This window comes from Chiloscyllium plagiosum, unplaced genomic scaffold, assembly GCF_037043375.1.
Source record: "Chiloscyllium plagiosum isolate Xiang-an unplaced genomic scaffold, Cpla_swu_hap1 HiC_scaffold_13, whole genome shotgun sequence".
Taxonomy (NCBI): domain Eukaryota; kingdom Metazoa; phylum Chordata; class Chondrichthyes; order Orectolobiformes; family Hemiscylliidae; genus Chiloscyllium; species Chiloscyllium plagiosum.
Genome location: NW_028270151.1, coordinates 45,401,023 through 45,426,617, shown reverse-complemented (window position 1 = coordinate 45,426,617; position 25,595 = coordinate 45,401,023).

The following is a 25,595-nucleotide window of genomic DNA, read 5'->3' as shown; positions in this document are numbered from 1 at the left end:
ACGCAGAGGGTGGTATGTGTATAGAATGAGCTCCCAGAGGAAGTGGTGGATGCTAATATGATTTCAACATTTAAAAGGCATCTGGATGGGTATATGAATAGGAAGGGTTTGGAGGGATATGAGTTGGGTGCCGGCAGGTGGGACTAGATTGCGTTGGGATATCTGGTCAGCATGGACAAGTTGGACCGAAGGGTCTGTTTCCATGTTGTATATCTCTATGACTCTAGTCCCATTTGTCAGCATTTGGCACATATCACTCTAAATGCTTCCAATTCATATATCCATCCCGATCCCTTTTAAATGTTGTAATTATACCAGCCTCCACCACTTCCTCTGGCAGCTCATTCCATACACACACCACCCACTGCATGAAAAGGTTGTCCCTTAGGTCCCTCTTAAATCTTTCCCCGCTCCCCTTAAACCTATGCCCACTAGTTTTGTACTCCACCATCCTGGGGAAAAGACCTTGTCAATTTACCCAATTCATGCCTCTCATGGATTTTATAAACCTCTGTAAGGTCACCCCTCAGCCTCTGTCACTCCAGGGAAAATAGCCCGAATCTATTCAGACTCTCCCTATAGCTCAAACCCTCCAACCCCGGCAATGTCTTTGTAAATCTTTTCTGAACCCTTTCACAACATCCTTTCGAAAGGTGGGTGACCAGAATTGCACACAGTATTCCAAAAGTTGCCTAGCCAATGTCTCGTACAGCCGCAACATGACATCGCAACTGATGTACTCAAAGCACTGACCAATAAAGGAAAGCATGCCAAACACCTTCTTCACTATCCCATCTACCTGTGAACTATGAACCTGCCATTAAGTGTATAAGTCCTGCCCTGATTTATGTTTCCAAAATGCAGCACTGCTTACAAAGGCCCAACAACGTCTCTTCTTCCTCAGGCAGTTGAGGAAATTTGGCATGATGGCAAATACCCTTGCTACCTTTTATAGGTGCACCATCGAGAGCATTCTGTCTGAATGTATCACTACCTGGTATGGCAACTGTACCATTCAAGGTCAGAGACGGTTACAGAGAGTGGTAAATTTGGCCCAGACAATCACAAATTCCAACCTCCCATCTATAGAATCTATCTACTAGGCTTGCTGTCAAGGAAAGGCCACCAGCATTCTCAAAGATCCATCCCCACCCTGGCAATGTTTTTCTACAACCTCTACCATCGGGGAGAAGATACAGAAGCCTGAACACATGCACCAGCCGATTTTGAAACAGTTTCTACCCTACTGTTGTTAGAATACTGAATGGACTAACAAACTCTTAACATTCACCTGTACCCGTGTTTTTGTTTCTGCCGCTGTTTGCCTGTGATTTACTTATCTATGATATTTAACTATGTGATCTGCCTGTATTGCTCGCAAGATAAAGCTTTTCACTGTGCCTCGGTGCACGTGACAATCAATTCAATTCAATTCAATTCACATTTATCTAAATTAAACTCCATCTGCCACTCCTCAGTCCATTGGCCCATCTGATGAAGGTCACATTGTTCTCCAAGGTAATCTTCTTCGCTGTCCACTACACCTCCAATTTCATGTCATTTTGCTTGACACACTCCATGTACTCTGTTGACACTAGATTCTTTAATAATACATGTTTGTTCATAAAAAATAGATATTACCCACCATTATTATTTCACAACAACACAAAGCAAACCAATCTCAGTGAATACAATGATCCATGAAAGCTATTACTCAGACCAGTGTTCCTCCAGGACCTATAGGATTATCTTAGCCCTCATTTTTCACATGCTTCCTTCCACCACCCTTCCCTGTTAGCCTCCTTCCTGGAGGTGTATGTTAATGCCAGGGACTATTTCCTTGGGTTGACATTTGGCCACTTGGCACCAGACCCTATTGGCAAGACGATATATTTCCATTGATCTTTCAATGGGCAGTCTTGCTTAAAGACTGTAGGTGCTGAAGAATCAAAGTGGCCATAGTGTTGTACCTATTTCTGACCCTCACTTCCTTTGAGTTCCCTGCTCAGATGGCTGTGACTGGTAGTTTGTTTTCCCCATACTGTGATTTTATTTGTTGCTTTTTGCCAAGTTTTAGAATACTGAGGCCTACCACTTTAATGCAAAGTAAACACTATATTACATAGTATTACAAAGTATTTGCAGCAAAGACTAAGTCCATTTGGCCCAACAACTCCATGTCATATTTCAAATAAACTTCTTCCAACCCTTCTTCATCTGACTCCATCTGCGTATGCAGGGTAAGGAAGTAAATGGGTTCTGTTCCTTTGTTTCTTTACCATTCCAAATCATCATCTATGATTATGAACAAAATGCAAGTGATTCTGTAAATTATTGAAAAAGATCATACATAACCAATATTGCAATTTCCTGTCCTTGCTCTTTGTGAAGACCCACAGACAAGATTGTACATTTTACATTGAATCCTTCAAGTACCCCTTTTAAAGTATTCAGTGGGCATAAAAATAAGACAAAGTCTCACCAGACCATAGGGGTGCTCCTTCATTAGTGAGAGATGAATGACATTGTGTAACCCAAGAGTCAGCATGCCTCAGGTGAGGGGAGAGCCCTTCCTGGTAACATCAGCTGCTGGGGGAATTGAACCCACAATGTTTGCATCACTCTGCACTACAAACCAGCCATTCAGTCAATTGAGCTACCTGCAGATGAGTGGTGGTGTAGGTTGACTTGGCTAAACAGATGATAAGGATCAAACTAGTGCAAATAGCACAGGTTAAGAACCCTGGGGTGTTCTCAAGACTGACTTCTTTTCCCTACTTCTGGTGGAGATTGTGGTGCTGTGAGACAGAATTCAATTTGTGTCGACAACATGTAAGACATTTCTATGTTAAGTTCAAAATCCAGGATGGAGCAACCCAGCAAGCAACAGTGCTACATTTGAAGAAGAATTTCCTTCTAGATGATCATTTTCAGATAGGTCAATGAAGGAAAGTACAGATTCATAGCAAAATTAAGCACACAAACAGGATATTAGTGTTACACACTCTCTAAAGTTAAGCTTTTTTCTTCTCCACTTGTTTTTGCCAAGAAGAAGATAATTTTATTGGCTTTTAGGGTCAATAGATAAATAAAAAATACTGTGTGGCTTACATTTTGCATAGGCTGCCTTTCAGGAACTTTGGATTATCAATGTGTTTTTTTCAGCAGATGAAATACTTGTATATGTACATGCTGTTATACTGTAGGAAACATTTCCCAGTCCAGTCCAATGAGTAGACTGATTAAGCTGGCAGACAGCTCTGGTCATGAAATTTTGGTCACAGTCTCCACCCATTAATTTAAATGGAGTTTCAGATGAAGGCCTGCAGTGCAAGACCTTTCTCAATTCAGAGGGCGAGTTTGGTTAACTGTTATTTTCTCACATTCATAGATGTCACAGCATCAGCATTTTTAAAATTCCATAATCCATAAGACTGAGATCAATGATAATGTTCACCACAGTACTAGCTGAGATCGATTAAATCAGCGTACAATCTATTTTAGAACCTTTCCATTCCATGTGGCTCAGTTAGATGCTACTCAGTGGATATATGCATGAGATCTTCTTTGTAAGACAATGGTAAAACATTCCATCCACTTCAGGTTCAGGGACTACCCAGTCTCTTATGTAAAATGCTTGCAATACATTCAGTTCAACTTCTGTTTCAAGTTCTTGGTAAATAACAACTATGTTAGAGTTTATCAGTTTGTTTATATGAATATTCACAGCACTGTTACGCAGTTAGTTTCATGAATGCATTTTCAGTATCAGCTATATGAATTTAATTCTTTTCTGGCACATCAAAAATCTTGATGTAGTGAAGTTATAATTGCACCATTCCTTCATCAGTTCATGACAACTGTTGTGTGACAAATAGTGGCTAGGCTTAACTGGAAATCACACAAAAGCAGAGACAATACAGCAACTATATATTACCACAGAAATGTTTAACTAGCAGCCAACTCCAAAAATTGATCAGTAGTTATTAATTATAATCCTGAGATGAACTGGTGCAAAAGTAATTGAGTTTTCAATAACGGCTTTATTCACTTGACAAAAATGCAATTGTAGGACTGAAGAATTGAATGACTTCTCCTACACTAGTCATGCACTAAATCAATTTAATTATACCATTAGGGAGTATCAGTAACACAGTATTTTAAATCTCTATGAAATTTATGTTGAGCAAACTAATTTATTTGACACTCATTCAAGTTCTATTGATGTGGTGCTATAGATTGATCTTTTCATGTGGAAAGGGAGAACCATTATCTGCATGAAATGTTCAGTAGAACATTTTTTTAAGGATTCTATCTTTGACACTCATAAGTAAATTGTGCTACTTAACAATTATCATAACTTTATAGTTATATTTTTTAATGATTTTGATCTTCTACAGTTTTCTATTGTAGGATGTACATCACGCCATCCCTCCCCCCTCCCACCCAATACTCTTCAATGAAAATGTAATCAAATAGTAAATTATTTTATTAACTTTTTGTATTGCTTAAGGTATGCTAGATTTTCTCAGAAAACCTGAGAGGCTGCCACAGAATTATAATGTGATCATGAAAGGTGTTTAATATCCTAAAAATGCAACTCACACCAGAATAACTGAAAGCGCAAGGTTCAATGAGGCAATTAAATCATGGTAACCATTATTTCTTAACATATAATCTGAAACAGAATGCTAGCTTGACTATAATGTAAAATAGTAACAGAAAATGCTAGAAACACTCAGCAGCATCTGTGGAGTGAAAAACAGAGGAAGTGTTACATCAGAACTGGGAAAACTGGAATTGTTGTAGGTTTTGAAGGAGTGAAAGCAGGGAAGGGTAGTCAGCAAAATATGAAAATTGATGACAAGGTTGGGAAGGCAAAAGTGATGAAGTGACAAAGTTTTCATGGTGCAAGGCCAAAATGACAAGGAAAGAAGCAAAAGAGTAATATAAAACAAGGAACTACAGATGTTGGAGACCGAAACAAAAAAGCTCAGGACGGCAAAAAAGGGAATGAGGGAGCTTTGGTAAATAGAGTTAAAGAGAATCAAAGAGTGACTATGGAGAGAGTGGGGCCCCTTAGAGATCAACGTGACCATCTTTGTGTGGAATCACAGGAGATGAGTAAGATACTAAACAAATATGTTGCATCAGTATTTACCGCAGAAAAAGATATGGAAGCTAGGAAATTTGGGGAAATAAAGAGTGAAGTCCTGAAAAGAGCTCATATTAAAGAAGAGGAGGTACTGTAGGCCTTAAAATGCAAACAGGTTGATAAATCCCAGAGACCTGATCAGGTGTTTCCCTGAATTCTGTGGGAAGCTAGGGGAGAGATTGCTGGGCCCCTTGCTGAATATTTGTATCATCGACAGCCATGGTTGAGGTGGCAGAAGACTGGAGATTGGCTAATGTCGTACCATTATTTAAGAAATCCGGTAAGGGAAAGCCAGGGAACTATGGACCAGTGAGCCTTATGTCAGTGGTGTGTAAGGTTTTGGTAAGGTTCCTGAGGGACAGAATTTACATGCATTTGGAAAAGCTAGGACCGATTGGGCATAGTCAATATGGCTTTGTGTATGGGTAATTGTATCTTATTAACTTGATTCAGTTTTTTTAACAAGGTGACCAAGAAGATTGATGAAGGCAGAACGGTAGACATTGTCTATTTGACTTCAGCAAAGCGTTCAACAAGGTTCCGAATGGTAGACTGATTGGTAAGGTTAGATCACATCCAGGATGAGCAAGCCAACTGATACAAAATTGACATGAAGGTAGGAGATGTAGAGTGGTGGGAGAGGTTTGCTTTTTGTACTGGAGGCATATGACCAGTTTTGTGCTGCATGGATCATGCTGGGTCTACTGCTTTTAGTCATTTATATAAATGATTTGGATGTGAATAGAGAAAATATGGTTAGTAAATTTACAGATGACCCCAATATAGGTGGTGTAGTTGTCAGTGAAGAAGATTATCTTAGAGCCGAGTGGGGCCTTGATCAGATGGGTAAATGGGCCTAGGAGTGGCAGATGGAGTTTAATTTAGATAAATGTGAGATGTTGCATTTTGGTAAGGCAAATCAGGGCAGGACTTATACAGTTAATGGTTGGGCCCTGAGGAGTGTTGACAAACAAAGGGATGTAGGTGCATTGTTCCTTGAAAGTGGAGTTGCTGGTGGACAGGATGGTGAAGAAGGTATTTGACATACTTGCCTTCATTGGTCAGAACATTGAGTACAGGAGTTGGGATGTCATGTTGCAGCTGTACAGGACATTGGTTAGGCCACTTTTAGAATACTGTGTACAATTCTCTAGGAAGGTGCAGAAAAGATTTACAACGGTGTTTCCAGGCTTAAAGGGTTTGAGTTTTCGGGAGATGTTAAATAGCCTGGGTCTATTTTCTCTGAATTATTGAAGGCTGAGGGATGACCTTATACAGGTTTATAAAAGCATGAGGAATATGGATAGGATGAATAGCCAACTTCTTTTTCCCAGGTGGGAGGGGGGGGGGGGGGCGGGGGGGGTTGGGTCCAGAACTAGAGGTGTAAGTTGAGGGGGGAAAGATATAACAGGGAACTGTGGTAGTTTCTTTTACACAGAGGGCGGTGCATGCATGGAACAAGCTGCCAGAGGAAGTGGTGAAGGCTGGTACATTTGCAACATTCAAAAGTCATCTGGATGGGTATATGAATAAGAAGGGTTTAGAAGGATATGGACAAAATGCTAGGAGTAGATCAGATTAGGTTGTCTGATTGGCGCAAATTACTTGGACCGAAGGGTCTGTTTCCATGCTGTACAACTCTGTGGCTCGAAGAACTGAAAATCCTGAAGAAACTCAGCAGGTATGGCAGAATTAACAATTTACGTCTAGTGACTTTACATCAGAACCGATCATCACCGAACCTGAAATGTTAAATCGGCTTTCTTCCTACAAATGCTGCTAGACTTGCTAAGTTCCTCAAGGAAACAAAAAGTGTGTTAACAGGAGATGTAAATTGCAGGATTCTGAATAGCTGCTGTCTTATAAAAGAGATGAGAGAGAAGTGAGTGTAAGAAACAATCTAAGGAACAGGAGAATCGACGTTTCGGGCATAAGCCCTTCCTCAGGAATCATTCCTGAGGAAGGGCTTATGCCCGAAACGTCGATTCTCCTGTTCCTTGGATGCTGCCTGACCTGCTGCGCTTTTCCAGCAACACATTTTCAGCTCTAATCTCCAGCATCTGCAGTCCTCACTTTCTCCTCCTAAGAAACAATCTAGCAAAGAAAAATAAAACAAAATTCAGTTGATCTAGAAGGCTGTAAGTTTCCATTTGAAAGACTATGTGTACTTCAACTCATATAATTTTGCATCTGGTATTAAAGGAAATGGTGAAAGAAAATGAGTAATCTTGCAATGGTGTATCTCTCACTGCTTTGAGCATTGGGTAGCTGATATGGTAACATATCTAAGTAAAGCTAAGGCAAACAATGTTATTCAGATGAAAATGAACTAAGAGAGTACTTTTAGATGAGGAGAAACATTGTAGGGTTAAATCAAAATTAGCAAACAACAAAACAAAATTGACATTTTTAAAAATTAAATTGAGACATGGAAATAAAAACTTACACTTAAAATATAGATATTAAGCTTAAGATAATCATAGATAAATAAGGACTAAGATACAACCAGGAAGAATTATTTCAAAAACATGCAAAGAATTAGCGATTGTTTAGCAGTAGCGTTACATTGCCATTTAGACATTAATGGAAAGCAGCTTCAGATATGAATCAGAGAAAAGTAATAGTTCAATTTAGAGCCATGACAATGACCTGATCATTGATTGCACATAAGAATTGGATTGGTTGCTTTGTGAATGGTAATATCTCTCCAATTTAACGTAAAATCAAGCCAAATTGCTTGCAAATGAGTCACTGGACCTTGGGAAGTTTTCAGTCTTAAATTAGGTCTGTAATTTTAATGCGAGCCAATAAAGCATGCTATTTGCTGACTTTTGGTTAACTGGTCAAGAAGTAGGACATTGCTTCTTTGTTTGTACTCAAAATCTGACATGCAGTCAGTATTGGAATTCAGCCTTGTTCACCACAGACTAACATAATGACATCAATATCTATAGAGTTACATCACCCTAGTCCAAGACTCAATCATTAGAGATTTCAAAAATGACTATCAGGAGAAACAAGGAGACAATAAAGGTAAAGTAGCAAAAAGTATAGGATTGTGCAATGCACGTTTATGTTGGAAGGTTTACCTCAATTAAATTGAGACAATCACGAAACAATACCAATGTGTGTGTTTTGTCAGAAATGTCAGTGACAGTAGTAACATGCACCAAGATTTTTCATTAAGGAATTATACTATGGCAGGGGATGAGGGATCTTAAATGGCTTCATACTCACATGCCCTGTGGTGAGTTTTCTAGAGTGAACAGACCTAGCACCTCAAGATTGGACATCCATGATACATGGTGGGCCATCAGCAACAATAGAATTGTATTCAACCATAATCTGTATGTCTTGGCACATTCCTCACTCTGGTTCAATGAAGAGTTGTCAGAGGGCACTTGAGGAACAGCACTCAGCTTGCCTAAAAAAAGAGGTGTCAACCTGGTGAAGCTGCAACACGGAACCACTTGCATGCCAAGCGGTATGAACAGCATGTGACTGACAGAGTTAAGTGATCGCACAACTGGCGGATCAGATCTATACTCTACAGTCTCGCCACATCCAGTCATGATTGGTGGTGGGCGTTTAAACAATTAACAAAATGAGGAAACTTCACAAATATCCTCACTTTTAATGATGGGATAGCCAAGCACATCAGTGCAAAGAATAAGATGCATATGCAAGCATCCTCAGGTAAAAGTGTCAAAGTGGACAATCAACCTTCGTCTGCTCCAAAAGTCACCACAATCACAGATGTTAGCTATCTGCTGATTTAATTCACTCTATGTAACATTAAGAATTGACTATAGGCATTGAGTAGAACAATGCTGTGGGGCCTGACAATGTTTCAGCAATAATACAGAATACTTGTACTCCAGAATTATCTGTACCATTAGCCAAGCTGTTAAAATATAGGTACAAAATGAATAGTTATCTGACTATGTGGGAATTTGCTCCATTATCTTCCCTTAATCAGGGGAGGTGATGACATAATGATGTTGTCAGTGGACCAGTCATGCAGTGGCCCAGGCACATATCAGATGGTGAAATTTGAATTCAATTATAATGATTCCTGGAGTTAAAAGTTAGCTTAATTTTGACCATTGAGCATTCGTGAAAAACCATCTCATTCATTAATGCTTTTCAGGGAGGGTCTAATTTCAGTTGTAAAGTTTAGTAAGATGCAGCCTGGTCAAATCTCTGATGGGGTGTCTGCTTTTCTTTTATTCATCCATGGGACGGGGGTCACTGTTTAGGTCAGCATTTATTGCCCACCCCTAAATGCCTAAAGGGCAGATAAGAGTCAACCACATCACTGTGGATCTGGAGTCACATGTAGGCCAGACCAAGTAAGGATGGCAGAATTCCACCCCCCTCTCCCCCACCCTGCAATGATAAGCCATGGTTTCATGGTCAACATTAGACATTTAATTCCATATTTTTTAAAATTTGAATTTAAACTCCACTAACTTTTATGCCAGAATTTGAACTTGAGCGCCCAGAGAACATTACTTGGCTCTCTGGATTAACAGCCCAGTGATAATACCACTAGGCCATTGCCTTCCCTTGTACACAAAGTTCTGCTGCTACAGCCTTTCAATATTGGTTGCTGTGCCCAGCAATGTCAGTCTATGCTTCAAGATCACACTGTTAGAAATGGCAGGGTAGTTGTGATGGGTTTGTTGGTCCTGAATGCCAATTTCTATGGAAAAGAAGTGCATTTCATTGGTGTGCCTGTATCGTGTCCTGAGATATTTAACAGAGAGGTGATTCTGAGGAAGTGGTGAATTAAACCCACCAGCTTGGTTTCCTTGGCAAGTTTTACCTTCTAACTTATTTGCCAGGTTTGTTAAGATGTGAGTCTGAATATTAATGAAGACAGTTGTGGCATTAACAAGCAATCATGACTGTCAATAGGCATTTTGCTGTTGTCCAACAAGAATTGCACCATACTGCTTATGAAAAGCATAAAAGATAGACTAAGATGAGCTTACTTGAAAAAAAATCATTTAAAATGAACCTGCTTGGAAATTTCTGTTTTCCATATTGGTGAACCCTTGTGAATAACAGCCTGCCTCTTCCATTGGGAGAACAGCTGCTCAGAGCTGTTCTTGTAGGTGGTCCTGACAAGACATCTTTTGCTTTTCCTTGAATAGAAGCCAAGGATCATCAACAATCATCTCATCCACTACAACATAAATGGATATTGGCTCAATGTCCCAGATGAAAATAATACCCATTTTTTTTGTTGTCCTTACCCGGAGTGGTAATTGAGGTCCCCATTCTTCTAATTTGGAAACAAAAGCCAAATGAACCAAACTCTTTTCTCACACAAAGTGGTGAAACACAAGATTGGTTGAAAAGAAGAACAAGGTAACAGAATGTATTTCTTTTTACTCCCCTAATAAATATTTGTTTGACATAAGCATTTAGGTCAATGTCAGTTTTATGAGTGTTATATAATATAAATGAAATCACTCCTGTAACCCAAGCTAAATTGTTTTAGCATTGCTGCCTAAAGATGTCACTGTTTGTTTTACTACTATATGAATATAAATCTGTGAATCCACAAGGTTATAATCAGTGGCCAATACACTTGGAAGTGTGATTCAAATGCAATCAATTTTAAACACCCTAAATATAGCTTATCTAAAACATCTGCCAACAGTTAAGTGAGTGAATTTGAAAAACTGTCTCTCCCTATATCACTGTAATGGAGTCAACCCAAGAAATTCTTGTCAGAATTACAAATAAATAACTCAACAAGCAGATATATATCCCCCAAGTGATTTGAACTACACAGCCGCAGGCTCAGTTTCTTCAAGGAAGATCATTTGGACTTTTAAACCAATCTGACTAACATTAATACATGGAAAACAACAGTAAGAGTTCATGCTGTCCTTGTACTAGCTGCAGAATCTGGAGACAGGATTCTGGAAAGCTCAATTAATCATCCTGTGTCATCTCCACAAGGATGTTATCTCTGCAGTTATCCAGAAAAAATAGATGATTAAATGAAAAAATTATCCTGGTAAAATACTGTCTTTTTGAGCAATTGAAGCACAACATTTTTTTTTAAGAATAGTTATAGCATTTTCTTAACTTTGTAACAGCTTTGAGAATATTCCTTATAATGGGTTTGACAGTTCCCTTAAAGGATTGATTCCTCTCTAAAGAATTACATTTAATATGTATCTGAAATTCATCCATCTGCTGTATTTGGCCATGTTTTATTACCTAACCAGATTTCAAGTCACAAATATCATCCGTATCAATCACACCTCATCTGACACCAAGTTACACATTAATGTTATTTTTCCTGATATTTCATATTTTGAATGATAATGGCAAGGCAATCAAAGACAGTCTTGCCAAAATTATAAACTATCATGGACAATGCATTTTTAAAGGATATTGTAATATTTAACATTATAGGTTACACATCAAGTCTTGACCAGTAGTCTGATATGGATTATATTGAATAGGTAATTGGTTGTACTTCCCACCCCCTACTTAGTTCCATTGGCTCAAGCAATTAGATTCCATACAGTGTGGAAACAGGCCCTTCGGCCCAACAAGTCCACACCGACCCTCCGAAGAATAACCCACCCAGACCCATTTCCCTCTGACTAATGCACGTAACACACTATGGGCAATTTAGCGTGGCCAATTCACCTGAGCTGCACATCTTTGGACTGTGGGAGGAAATCCACACAGACACAGGGAGAATGTGCAAACTCCACAGACAGCTGCCTGAGGCTGGAATCAAAGCTGGGACACTGGTGCTGTGAAGCAGCAGTACTAACCACTGAGCCACCATGCCGCTACAACTCAACAAATTAAACTCCAAGAAGTTTACCAAGCAATTAATAGATAGTTTGGAATCAATTATACATACAATTTCATTATGTCAAAACAATGTTTTAAGAAATAATTTTTGATTCTTTTAAATGCCTAGTAACTCAAATGATGATTTTGCATTGGCACTATATTCCTATCACAGAGGTACACAAGAAAATGTCATTCTGCAAATTAATGTATGTCATGCTTCACATTTCCTTTGCTAAGTGGGCGGTATCTGCTGAAAATCAATTGCAAGGACAACTGTTATTTTATTATTTTATGTGCTAAGTATTTTTAACAGACGTTTAATTTGTTAATTAGTTTTCAATAGTGAGTGCATCGGCACTTCAACTATGAAATTTACAAGCTAAACATGCCCACAATAATGTCATCTGTGAAAATAAATATGCTACTTTTCTTAGCTCCAAGTATACATAAAAATGCAATATGAAAACTAAATACATTTCTAGCTGGATTCTCAGGAGAGCTAGAGAAGAAGGATTGAAAGGACGTTAAGGAGCTTTCAATATAAAAGGTACTCAGATAGATTATGTCTGAACTGAATTAAGAAATAGAAAGAAATGTTTTATGATATGAGGATAACACCGTGGAATACTAAGCAATTGACAATAATTTGTGGATCATTTAGAAAGGTTTGCAGTACAGAATTAAAATATTGTGGGACATAAACTCTTAAAAATATGAGGCAAAATGGGAAAGGTTTTGGGGATCCATCTATAACTGCTTCCTTAATGCACATACAAGAAAATATCTCGCTCGAAATCTATTTCTAAATGTCAAAACAGACCTAACAAGGTACCTGAGAGAAGGAGAACATTTGTGGACTATAAATGCAAAACATAGTAGATGCTGGAAATCTGGAACAAAGACAGAAAATACCAGAGAAATTCAATAGGTCTAACAGTATTTAAGGACAGGGAAACAGAGTTGACATTTTGAGTATGATATGACTTCTTCAGAAGTCTATTAACTCTTGAGTTCTGAAGAAGTGTCATATTGGACTTGAAATGTTAACTTTGTTCTGGTTCTTGTACATTGCCTCTAGTCTATTTTTCAAAACAGCTGTACATAGACTCTATCAGGACATAGAGTCATAGAGATGTACAGCACAGAAACAGACCCTTCAGTCCAACTTGTCCATGCCGACCAGATATCCCAACCCAATCTAGTCCCACCTGCCAGCACCCGGCCCATATCCCTCCAAACCCTTCCTATTCATATACCCATCCAGATACCTTTTAAATGTTGTATTTGTACTAACCTCCACCACTTCCTCTGGCAGCTCATTCCATACAAGTACCACCTTCTGTGGGTTTTTTGCTTTATCTTGAATAATAGCCAGGGATCATCAACATTTGTCCAATCCACTACAACATAAATAGATACTGGTGTTATATTGGATAGTACAATGGCTCAGTTGTTAGCACTGCTGCCTCACGGTGCCAGGGACTTGGGTTCAATTCTCGCCTCAAGTGACTGTGTGGAGTTTGTACATTGCCCCTGTGTCTGCATGGTTGCTCTGGTTCCCTCTTACTGGGCAAGTTAGGTGGTTTGCCCACAGTGTCTATGGATGTGCAGGTGAGGTGAGTCTGTGTGGGATGCTCTTTGGAGGGTTGGGATGGGCTGAATGGCCTGCTTCCACACTGGGGGGATTCTATGTCCCAACTGAAGCATTCACCTTTGTTTTGTTGTCTTTCCTTGGATTGGCAGTTGTGTCCTCCATCCTTCTAATTTGGAAACAAAGGCCAAGTGGACCAAATCCTGACTTCTGAGTATAATTCTGTTTGAGCCCAAAATGTTTTGCCTAGATATTGTCTCAAAGACCTGCCATAGGAGTTCTACCATAAACTGGTGCTGCAGAGTCTTATATAGTTCAAACTTAAGATGGCTGCTCCGTTAACTTTTGAAGAATAATTGTCCCTCAGAACAAAGCTATTTATGCTGAACCTCCCTTTCTGTCTTCTGTTTTCATCTAAAATTTTGAATTCTCACCAAGCAACAATTTCTATCTGGTATTTTATATTCACTTGAAGCTATCACTCAAAGAGTCACACGCCATTTATTACCTTTAAACCTGAGGATGCCAACCAGAGGGAAGCATCAGAATCATCAGGTGACATCTCACCACCAAAAGTTACTGTTGGCTTCTTTTGCTTCTTTTTAGCTAAATAAAGTGATCCAGATTCTTACAGTTAGAGCACCGTTTTCCCTATTCGAGATGTGCTTTATTTTCTTTTATGTTATGTCCTGCACCACATCTCTCTCTGGCCCTTTCTGTTGACTGTTCTGAAATGCTTCTTGTACTTTGCCAATCTGTTGTTCTCATTTGGCTTGGACGACCTCTCAGAATAATGCAAAGTCTCATCTGTTCTCCATTAGCTGATGATTGACAAATATCCAGCATGTCAATAGCTTTTCTCGAATGTAAGCTTTTCCTCCCTCAACAAATGTAATCTCATGACAGGATCTCTTTTGCTGAAGACGATCCTATTTCTGTCCAACCTCACAGGATTCAGATAGATAGATAGATTACTTTGGCCACATACTGATCAATAGTCTTTCCACCTGAACTCTGATGCCAAATATTCAGTTCAGAAGGTCAAAATGTTATTTTGTAACCTTCAAATTCTCTCCTGTTTAGCTTTTCTGCTCATCAATGAGACTCAGGGTGCAACAATTTGTTGCACTCTGGCCTGTCCCTGAACTCATAGCAGCATTGCTACTCTAATTTGCTCTGGTTCTTTATTTTTGCAACTGCCACATAGTTCTATCACTGTGTGGAAAAATTCCAATTCTGCCTCATATTTCTTTTAATTCAAATGGTAGCAGTCACTAGAAAATACACAGCTATTTTGACTCACCCAATAAAGCTGAGAAGCTTTTTTTTGTTTAAAAAATACTTCCTTGCTGGTTCTTTCAGTAGCTACGTCTCTGATAGATCTAAAAAATCTGCACATGTTCAGCTACATCATTCCTGACACTGTGTTTCAAGCAATATGTGTTTAATGGTTCCCGCCAACTATCTACAATGGCAGAAACAGCAGAGGTAGGTAGACGATGGCAACCCAGTTATGCCATTGCATTTCTCCAAACATTTCCTATACATATCATTTTCATCTTAGTTTATTTTGAGGATTTGCATGGATTACAGACTTTCCCATGCCGCGAGTGCCCTGTCGTCATGTACATTGTGAAAATGGCAACGTTCAGATATAAGGCAAAGTTGACAATCTCTCAGTGGGCAGCTGGCACATTAACACAGTAAGCACATCATAGAGGTAAGACCATAAGACTATAAGAAATAGGAGTGAAAGTAAGGGCCTTCGGCCCATCGAGTCCATGCTGCCATTTAATCATGGCTGGTGGCATTTTAATTCCACTTATCCATGCTCTCCCTGTAGCCCGTAATTCCTTGCGAGATTAAGAATTTACCAATCTCTGCCTTGAAGAGATTTTACATCCTGGCCTCCACTGTGCTTCATGGCAATGAATTTCACAGGCCACTCTCTGGCTGAAGAAATGTCTCTGCATTTCCATTCTAAATTGACCCCCTCTAATTCTAAGGCTGTGTCCATGTGTCCTAGTCTCCCTGCCTAACGGAAACAACTTCCCAGGGTCTACTCTTTCTAAGCCATGCATTATCTTGTAAGTTTCTATTAGATCTCCCCTCAACCGTCTAAAATCTAATGAATCCCAGATCCGCAGCCAATCATCATATGTTAGATAGGGATCATCTGTGTGAATCTCTGCTGGACATGCTCCAGTGCCAGTATGTCCTTCCTGAGGTTTGGGGCCCAAAATTGGACACAGTATTCTGAATGGGGCCTAACTAGAGCTTTATAAAGTCTCAGAAGCACGTCACTGGTTTTACATTCCAACCCTCTTGAGATAAATGACAACATTACATTTGTTTTCTTAACTATGGACTCAACCTGCAAATCAACCTTTCGAGAATCCTTGTCTAGCACTCCAGATCCCTTTGTACTTTGGCTTTATGAATTTTCTCACTGTTTAAAAAATAGTCCATGCCTGTTCTCTTTTTTCTAAAGTGTAAGACCTTGCACTTGTTCACGCTGAATTTCATCAGCCATTTCCTGGACCACTCTCCTAAACTGTCTAAATCTTTCTGCAGCCTTCCCACCTCCTCAGTACTACCTGCTTGTCCACCTAACTTCATATCATTGGCGAACTTCGCCAGAATGCCCCCAGTCCCCTCATCCAGATCATTAATATATAGATTGAATAGCTATGACCCCAACACTGAACCCTGCGGCCATCACTTGTTACCAGCTGCCACTCCGAAAAAGAACCATTTATCCCAATTCTTTGTCTTCTGTCAGACATCCAATCCCCAATCCATGCCATTAGCTCACCTTGAACACCATGGGCCCTCATCTTACTCAGTCGTCTCTGTGAGGCACCTTATCAAAGGCCTTTTGGAAGTCTGGATAGATAATATTCACTGGGTTTCCCTGGTCTAACCTACTTGTTACCCCTTCAAAGAATTCTAACAGGTTTGTCAGGCATGACCTCCCCTTACTAAATCCATGCTGACTTGTTCTAATCCAACCCTGCACTTCCAAGAATTTAGAAATCTCATCATTAATGATGGATTCTAGAATTTTACCTACAACTGAGGTTAGGCGAGTCGGCCTATAATTTTCCATCTTTTGTCTTGATCCTTTCTTTAACGAGTGGGTTACAACAGCAATTCTCCAATAATCTGGGACTTTCCCTGGCTCCAGTGATTTTTGAAAAATCACAGTCAGCACCTCCACTATTTCCTCAGCCACCTCCCTCAGAACTCTAGGATGTAGCCCGTCGGGGAAGGAGATTTTTCAATTTTTAGATCTTTTAGCTTTTCTAACACTTTCTCTTTTGTAATGGTGACCATACTCAACTCTGCCCCCTGACTCTCCTTAATTGTTGGGATATTACTCATGTCTTCCACTGTGAAGACTGACACAAAGTACTTATTAAGTTCTTCAGCTATTTCCTTATCTCTCAGCACTAGCTTTCTTGCATCAATTTGGAACGGCCCAATTTCTACTTATGCCTCTCGTTTGTTTCCTATGTATTGAAATAACTTTTTCTATCATTTCTAATATTACTGACTAGCCTACCTTCATATTTGATCCTCTCCTTCCTTGTTTCTCTCTTTGTTATCCTCTGTTTGTTTTTGTAGTCTTCCCAATCTTCTGATTTCCCAATGCTCTTGGCCACTTTATAGGCTCTCTCTTTTTCTTTGATACATTTCCTGACTTCCTTGGTCTGCCATAGTTGTCTAACCCCTCCCCGAATAATCTTTCTTTTCTTTGGGATGAACCTCTGTACTGTGTCCACAATTATACCCAGAAACTCCTGCCATTGTTGCTCTACTGTCTTCCCCACTAGGCTCTGCTTCCAGTCGATTTTCGTCAGTTCCTCTTTCATGTCCCTGTAATTAACTTTATTTAACTGTAACACCATTACATCCGATTTTGTCTTCTCTCTTTCAAACTGCCGACTGAACTCAACCATATTATGATTGCTGCCTCCTAAGTGTTCCCTTACTTTAAGATCTTTTATAAAGTCTGGCTCATTACATAGCACAAAGTCCAGAATAGCCTGCTCCCTTGTAGGCTCCATCGCAAGCCGTTCCAAAAAGCTATCCTGTAAGCATTCTATGAATTTCCCTTCTTTGGCTCCACCGGCAACATTATTCACTCAGTCCACCTGCACATGGAAGCCCCCCGTGATCACCATGACCGTACCTTTTTGACATGCCCTATCTATTTCCTGGTACATCTTGCATCCCTGGTCCTGACCACTACTGGGAGGTCTGTGCATAATTCCCATTATGTTTTTTTTTGCCTTTGTGGTTCCTCTACTCTACCCACACAGACTCCACATCATCTGACCCTATGTCATTCAGTGCCACAGATTTACTTTCATTCTTAACTAACAAGACACCCCGCTCCCTCTGCCCATCTCCCTGTCTTTTTGATAAGTTGTAAATCCTTGAATGTTTAACTGCCAGTCCTGAACCTCCTGCAGCCACATCTCTGTGATGCCCATCACATCATAATCGTTCACGATGATTTGTGCTGTTAATTCATCTGTTTTGTTATGAATACTACGAGCATTTAGGTAAAGCGCCTTAATGCTAATTTTCTTATCCTCATGATTTCCATCACCTTGAGTAATATGTCCTAAGTTATCCTTCCTTTTTGCTTCATTCCTAGTCTGCCTGCTCACATGCTAACCTGTTGCTTATCTTTCTACTTGACTCCATACTCCCTGTTGCTTTCCTTTTCCCTTCCCCACTTTGAACAAAACAATGTCCCCCCACTTTCCCTCCAATGAACAAAGGTAAAAGACCATTGCCCTGACAGTGATCACAAGTGGATAAGGTGGTGAAGAAGGCATATGGCATGCTTACCTTAATCGATCAGGACATAGAGAATAAAAATTGGCAAGTTATGTAGCTGTATGGAACTTTCGTTAGACCACATTTGGAATATTGTGTTCAGTTCTGGTCAATCTGCCATACGTATGTGGAGGTTTTGGAGAGGGTACAGAAAATATTTACCTGGATGTTGAATTTTTGGAGGGTATTAGCTATGAGGACACAGTAGACAAACTTGGTTTATTTCCACTTGAACATCAGAGGCTGAGGGGTGACCTAACAGAAGTTTACACAAGCATGAATAGTGTGGATAGGATAGATAGTTGGAGTCTTTTTCCCAGGGTAGAACATCAATTTCTATGTGACACATGTTTCAGGTGAAAGAAGGTAAGTTCAAAGGAGTGTGAGAGACAATTGTTTATACAAAAAGTGGTAAGTGCATGGAATGCAGTGTCAGAGGAGATGGTAGAAGTCGAGGCAGTAGCACAGGAATAGGCAGGGAATAGAAGGGATATGGACCATGTAAAGGCAAACGATTTTTAGTTTAGAAAGGCATCATGTGGCAGTGCAGGGCCAAAGGCCTGTTTCTGTGCTATACTGTTCTTTGTTCTTTACAATTCTTTCATTCTGCAGCAATTCCATTGTTGTACCTGTGTTTGAATCAGCACAATAAGTCAAATGCTTGCTGAAAACTGAAACGAATAACCCTCATAAAATGGCTCATGATTCTGGTCAGCACTGGAAACTGAGATTTACAGCTGTGTGTTGCTGAAGGCAACAGCTCCTGCTTCTCATGGCAGGCAAGGAGATGATGTGCAGTGACATGAAGAAGAAGGGTGACATGAGGATGGGTAAAGGGAAGCACATAAAGTTGAAGGGAAAAATTAAATGACCCTTCCTGCCTGGCCTTTATTTAACACCAAGTATCCCTCCACAAGCACCAACATTCTCATATCAAAAAAAGTTCTTTCCCTGACCTTCACAGAATTTTATTTGAATTCCAGTTTTAACAATTCATTAAGTGATTCCTACAATATTTGATTAATCAGCCTTATATTCTCTTCGCACTTGCCTTCTATGTGTCTTCTTTCTTGTTTCTATTGTGATGATGCTGCTCCTTTAACAAGGTGATGTTGCCCTTGGTTTTTTTTTTCAGGAGTTGGTAAAAACACAGACTCTGAAAACTCTAAGTTTGGATGGGTTTTGGGCCAATTTGATTATAGCTAACAGATACTGCCTCAGGAAAAAATATATCAAGTTTAAAGCAAACTTGTATGATGAAAGGGGAGCGGCCAGTTCTCTTTTGGCAGTCTTGCTATTCACTGAAAGCAGGAGAGTGTTGAAGCTGCTAGACCCAATGAAGCAGGCTCATGCTGATCCTCCTCTCCCTCTGATTTCTCTCCTGTAAGACCCTGTGTTTGATTTTACCTATGTGCCAAGGAGTATTCATGGGGATTGTTGCAAGCATTTGGAACAACATAATTAAGTTGGGATGATCTGCTGGGCTTTCGGACGTGTTAAGTTATTTGGTATCCTGTTCTGTTTTGTTAGTGTTTCATTCAATAATCTTGTAAATAAATTCTGTTTTGAGAAAACTACATAGTTTGACGAGCAGCATCTGTCTTGGAGTATTCACTTTCCACCTGCTTAAAACAACTAGCAAAGTTAGGGTCTGGGCCACTTTCTTGAAATGTTTTGCAGGGGTTTGGCCTGGTCTATAACACTCTTCTAACAAAGTGTTTTCCAAATTTGAGCAAAGTGATGGGAGGCAGTTGACTTTCACACCTCTCCCAGAGCCTCTGAGCCATGCTATGGGGAGCTATGGCTCTTCCATGCTCCTTCACTCACTCGACACTGTTTAGAAGCAATGAACCCGAAACTGACGGTCAGCTTTTTAAATAAGACGTTCAAATTACATTCACACATTAAAAATCTTTCCACTGTCAAAAAAAAACTCTTCAACCAGAAGAAGTGTCAATTATCCAGACCCTTGAGAGTTATAATTTTTGAAAATGTAAGCATTTCAAACTTCTAATGGTTGTGGACATAACATTGTGAAGTTGATCAGACAGCCAGAACCGTCAATTAAACACAAAGTCAGGTCGTTTGACAGTGTAAAGGATGTCTGGGCTCACAGCCAACCCTCATTATGGGTGACCTGCAATATTCCTGTGTGATGGAGATATCATGATATAATGGTTTGTGGGTGAGAGGCTTCTAATAGTTCAAAGTCAATGAGGAAGAGGTAAATTATAAGAATTGAATGGTTGAGTACACATTGTCAGAGACTGTTGATAGGATAGTAATGGGAGTATAATATATTGAGCTGTGCATAGAGTACTAGCACTTCTGACAGGATGTACCACTTGAGATTGATGCTCTTTCTGTTAACAACTTGTCATATTGTTAAGCAACTCTCAGAAATGCATTCATGTTCTTGGAGCTAGACTCCTGGGATTGAGTTCTGTCTGCCCTTTCTTCACTATCTCTTGTGCAAGGACCACCAAAGTGAACTCCATAAAGTGAGTCAAGTGCTTGTACTGCATCAAATATCTAGTTCTTGCTACTTCTTTCCATTAGGTCCTCACTCACAAAAAAAAGTGTTTGTTCATTCAAAAGATCTGATTAGAATAGTTCATAAAATTGTTTAACTCTGAATATGAAATTTATGGCCTTCTTACTTGTGGTATGCTTACTTGTGGGGTAAAGAAGATATACTGAAACAATATGGTAAAGCTGCCTTACCTGTTTTCTTCAGGTTAAATACCTCACTCCCACCTCTTCAAATCTGCAGGGTTTTGCTCCAACATTGAACTTCTCAGTAATTTGCTCTGAAGGCTACTGAACCGAATCTTTCTGTTTTGGAAAAGCACCTATCCGTCTTGTTTTGAACTGATCTTTCGGAAAAGTACTTCACATGGTAGGTCATCAAAAACACTTTTTCATATTAAGGTGTTTGTGTCACACAACAATTTTGCTAACAAAACTCATGCTTAGAATTTCCCTAACTCACTACAAGTATTTAAATGACTTTTTCATGCAGTTAATAAATGTAACTAATTGTTACAACTGGGTGAGGAGGAGAAGGCCATTCGACCCATCATGTCAGTACCCGTGCCCCTCTTTTCAATCTTCTTGCTTAGCTGTGATAAACTACGTTCTTCAGAACATGGGAGTATTGTTCAACCATACACATACGCAAGTACAAACTTAAAAAGGGATGGTGTCCAGTACAAGATTATGATGAAATTAATATACAGCTTACAATCCTGAGGCCGATCTTGTGATGTAACTTGATATATCGTAATAAATTCATTGATTTCTGTAGAACAGAATTCATTATCCTTTATTGTCATGTGTACTCCAATACTAAAGTACAGGTGTACAGTGAAAGGTGCCTCTTACAGCACCATCTTAGGTACAAGTACAAATCTTGGATACAAACAGGAATAAAATGAAACGTAGTAGCATTACTAACAGTGTCTAAAACATTAGTTAGAACTAAGATAGTTGAACATTACAGTCTGGTGAAGGGTTTGAAATAGCAGCAGCACAGCATATGGATTTACCGCCCATGCCAGGCCCCAATCCAACAATCATTCCACTCTGCTTCAGCCTCCAGTCCGCTCCTCACCGGCACTCAGCTTCAACAAGGTACCTTGCTCTGTACTGGGATTCACTTCCCCTTGCACTGCTCCAGATCTCATATCTCTCACTGTGCACTGCGACTCACTTCTCCTTGCACTGCTCCTGGTCTCATTCCCCGCATGGTACACTGCTGTTTACTTCCCCTTGCACTGTTCCAGGTCTCATTCCCCTCACTGTGCACTGCAGCTCACTTCCACTTGCGCTGCTCCTGGTCTCATTCCCCTCACTGTGCACTGCAGCTCACTTCTCCTTGCACTGCTCCAGGTCTCATTCCCCTCAATGTATCCTCAATGGTAACAAATATATCAATTGTCCTTTGAGTATTTGGTTGTTTAATATTTTTAAAATTGATTTTGGCATGGCACGCCTTTCTGTCTTAAGACCATCAAGTTTTAAATCCATCTCTCTAGATTGACCACAGCAAGAACAGGTAGATTGGGGCAGGGATGTGTCAACAATCAGTCAGCAAAGTCCTGGCTTCAGTAGGAGATAGTGTGCTACCAGTTTGGCATGAAAACACATTGTCTACACAACTCAAGGGTTAAAGTAGTGAGATAAACAATAAATAAACATGTTGGGTAGGGATTTGGGGAAGGATCAAGGCTTGAAAAGCGTGGTGCTGGAAAAGCACAGCTGGTCAGGCAGCCTCTGAGGAGTAGGAGAATCGATGTTTCCAGCATAAGCCCAGGAATGATGATGAAGCCCTGATAGCTCTGATGAAGGTCTTTTGCCCGAAACATTGATTCTCCTGCTCCCTGGATGCTGCCTGATTGGCTGTGCTTTTCCTGCACCACACTCTTCGAGTCTGATCTCCAGCATCTGCAGTCCTCAATTTCTCCTGGAAGATCAAGGCTGATGGGATTGATCAGGATGGGAACCAAAAAGAGAATATAATGATTTGGAGGGTATTGTAGATTGAGAAGCTGAGTTTGAGACTCAATCTGTCAAATACACCACTGTTAGCTCTATCCTCATCTAAGTAGCAAGTACAGAACAGAGATAAAAATATGTCCTCTCAGTGGATGGGGTTATTGTTGCATTCTATGAAGGAGGGGATTTTACTTGCATGTAAGGTGAGGCTCCTCAAGGGGAAATGGCATTAAACACCCTCCCAGTGCAGGTGAAAGGCACCCCTTGTGATCACAACATGCTGGATGTGAACTTTCTGCACTAACACAGCGGGGAATACAAAGCCTGATCCTAGGTACTCTTGACCACATCACGCATCATTAAAAATCAATCCCACTAATGGCTGTGAAGCAAAAGCAGTGTTTTGCAGCCTGGAAAGATAAACCCAAGTTGCCATGATACTAATCACCTTCCAATATCTCATAGCCTGCACATGGTGCACAGCTGCTCACTTTACACCTTAGGCCAGAAAACTTTGTGTAGCCCTCAGGCTGGCCTATGTGACTTCATTCTTGTAGCGACAGCTATGCGCTTATACTGCTAGAACTGGAATCTGCTCTTTGTATGGGGTGAGAAGGTGAATGATAGACACCTTACCACCTAGAATGAGACAAATGGATGGATTGAGTGAGATGATGGTTTCTGGCACAGCCGTTAGTGCTGGTAGGGGAATGATGTTGCGGCATCTCGAGTGAGTGAGTGGGCAGCACAGAGGTATTACAGATTAAGTGGTGTGGGGGATTGGTGTGGTTAAGAGTGATCAAGAATGGTAAACCATGAGCCTTGGTGGGAAGTAGGTGCTGTAACGAAGATGGAATGAGTAAGAACAAGAAGATGGTGGTACTTACCCTTTCAGAGCACAGTAGGTCATTAGCCTCCTTTTGACACTGCTGAGCACAGCTCTGAGCTGTGGGAATGCAACTGACCTGGCTAGCAACTCCGAACCAAGAGTCTATGAATGTGATCTCCTCTACTGGTCTTCAGGGAAGAGAATGGCCCTCCTCTGTACCACACCATCCATCAGTATGTGCAGGCCCTTGTCAGTAAATTCAGATGTCTACTGAGGCCTGAAAACCATCTCTGGGACGATTCTTCAGATGAAGAACTGTGCAGTGCAACACCAAACTGACAGCACTTGACTGGGTGGACAACTGTAATTTGAAAATGATGTTGACCCTGGGAGTCTCAGCAATGGTGAATACTTCCTCCTCTGGCAAGAAAGAAGATGGGACGAGGAGAACAAAGACATCATAGAGATATGGTGCAGAGCTAATGAAGTGATTTATGGAGGGTAGAGTGAGAAATCTCACTAGGACTCATGGAATATTGCATTCAGTTCTGGTCTCCCTGCTATAGGTAGGATGCTGTGAAACGTAAAAGGTTTCAGAAAAGTTTTACAAGGATGTTGCCAAGGTTGCAAGTTTTGAGCTGTAGTGAGAGGCTGAATAGACTGGGACTAATTTCCCTAGAGCATTGGAGGCTAAGAGGTGACCTTATAAAGATTTATAAAATCATAAGGGGTATAGATAGAGTAAATGGTCACATTTTTTTTTTCCCCTGGGATGGTGAAGTCCAAAAATGGAGGGCATAGACTTCAGGTGAGGGGGGAACGATTTAAAAGGGACCTAAGGGACATCTTTTTCACACAGAGAGTGGTGCATGTATGGAATGTGCTTCCAGAGGAAGTAGTGGAGGCTGGTACAATTGCAACATTTAAAAGGCATCTGGATGTGTACATGAGTAGGAAGGGTTTAGAAGGATATGGGCCAAATGCTGGCAGGTGGGACTAAATTAATTTAGCGTATCTGATCAGCATGGATGAGCTGAACTGAAGGATCTGTTTCTACGCTGTACAGCTCTATGACTCATCACCAACTGAACACCCCTCCTCCCCCCACCCCCCAAAAAATTGAGCAAAATTGACCCTTAGCCAATCTCTGATAAAATTCAGCCTAGGATTCAATCTTGATAGCTAGATAATTCCCGAATTTCAGATGCAATTCTGATGAGGTTTTTTTGAGTATTTCGAACAATTTATCCTTTCTGTATTTTAATGTAATTTTTTAACATTAGCATCAGTCACACTAAAAATTGAAATGCCTCTATGATTGCATGTTTTTAAACACACTGTGCCTAATGTGCATGAAAGATGTCAGAAACTTCAATTATCATGATTAAAAAAGGAATATTGAATATGAATTTACATTTTCCTTAAGTTGATTTTTGTTTGTCCAATGCCATTTGTTACAGCCTACCTGACATTAATTGGTTTCAAATGTAAATATAAACAGTCTTGCAAAATGGATGCATGAATTGCTACATTTTCTTGTGTAAATTCCCAATTATTTTTCCATAGGAAATTGTCTCACCCACCCCCACAAGAAAACAAAAAGTGGTTTGCAAGAACATCAGATTGGTCCAATAAAGTGTATTGAAAGTAAACCACAGAAATTTGTTGCATGCATTTGTAGATTTCCTTGAATTTAAAGTATTAATGAAAGGGACAATTAACACATTACGTGCACTCTTATTCTATGTTCTTTATAAATATTTTATTATCTAACTTCTGAATTATTGTGATTCATATAGTTAGCTGTAACTATATTAATGTCATCAGTCTATAAACTA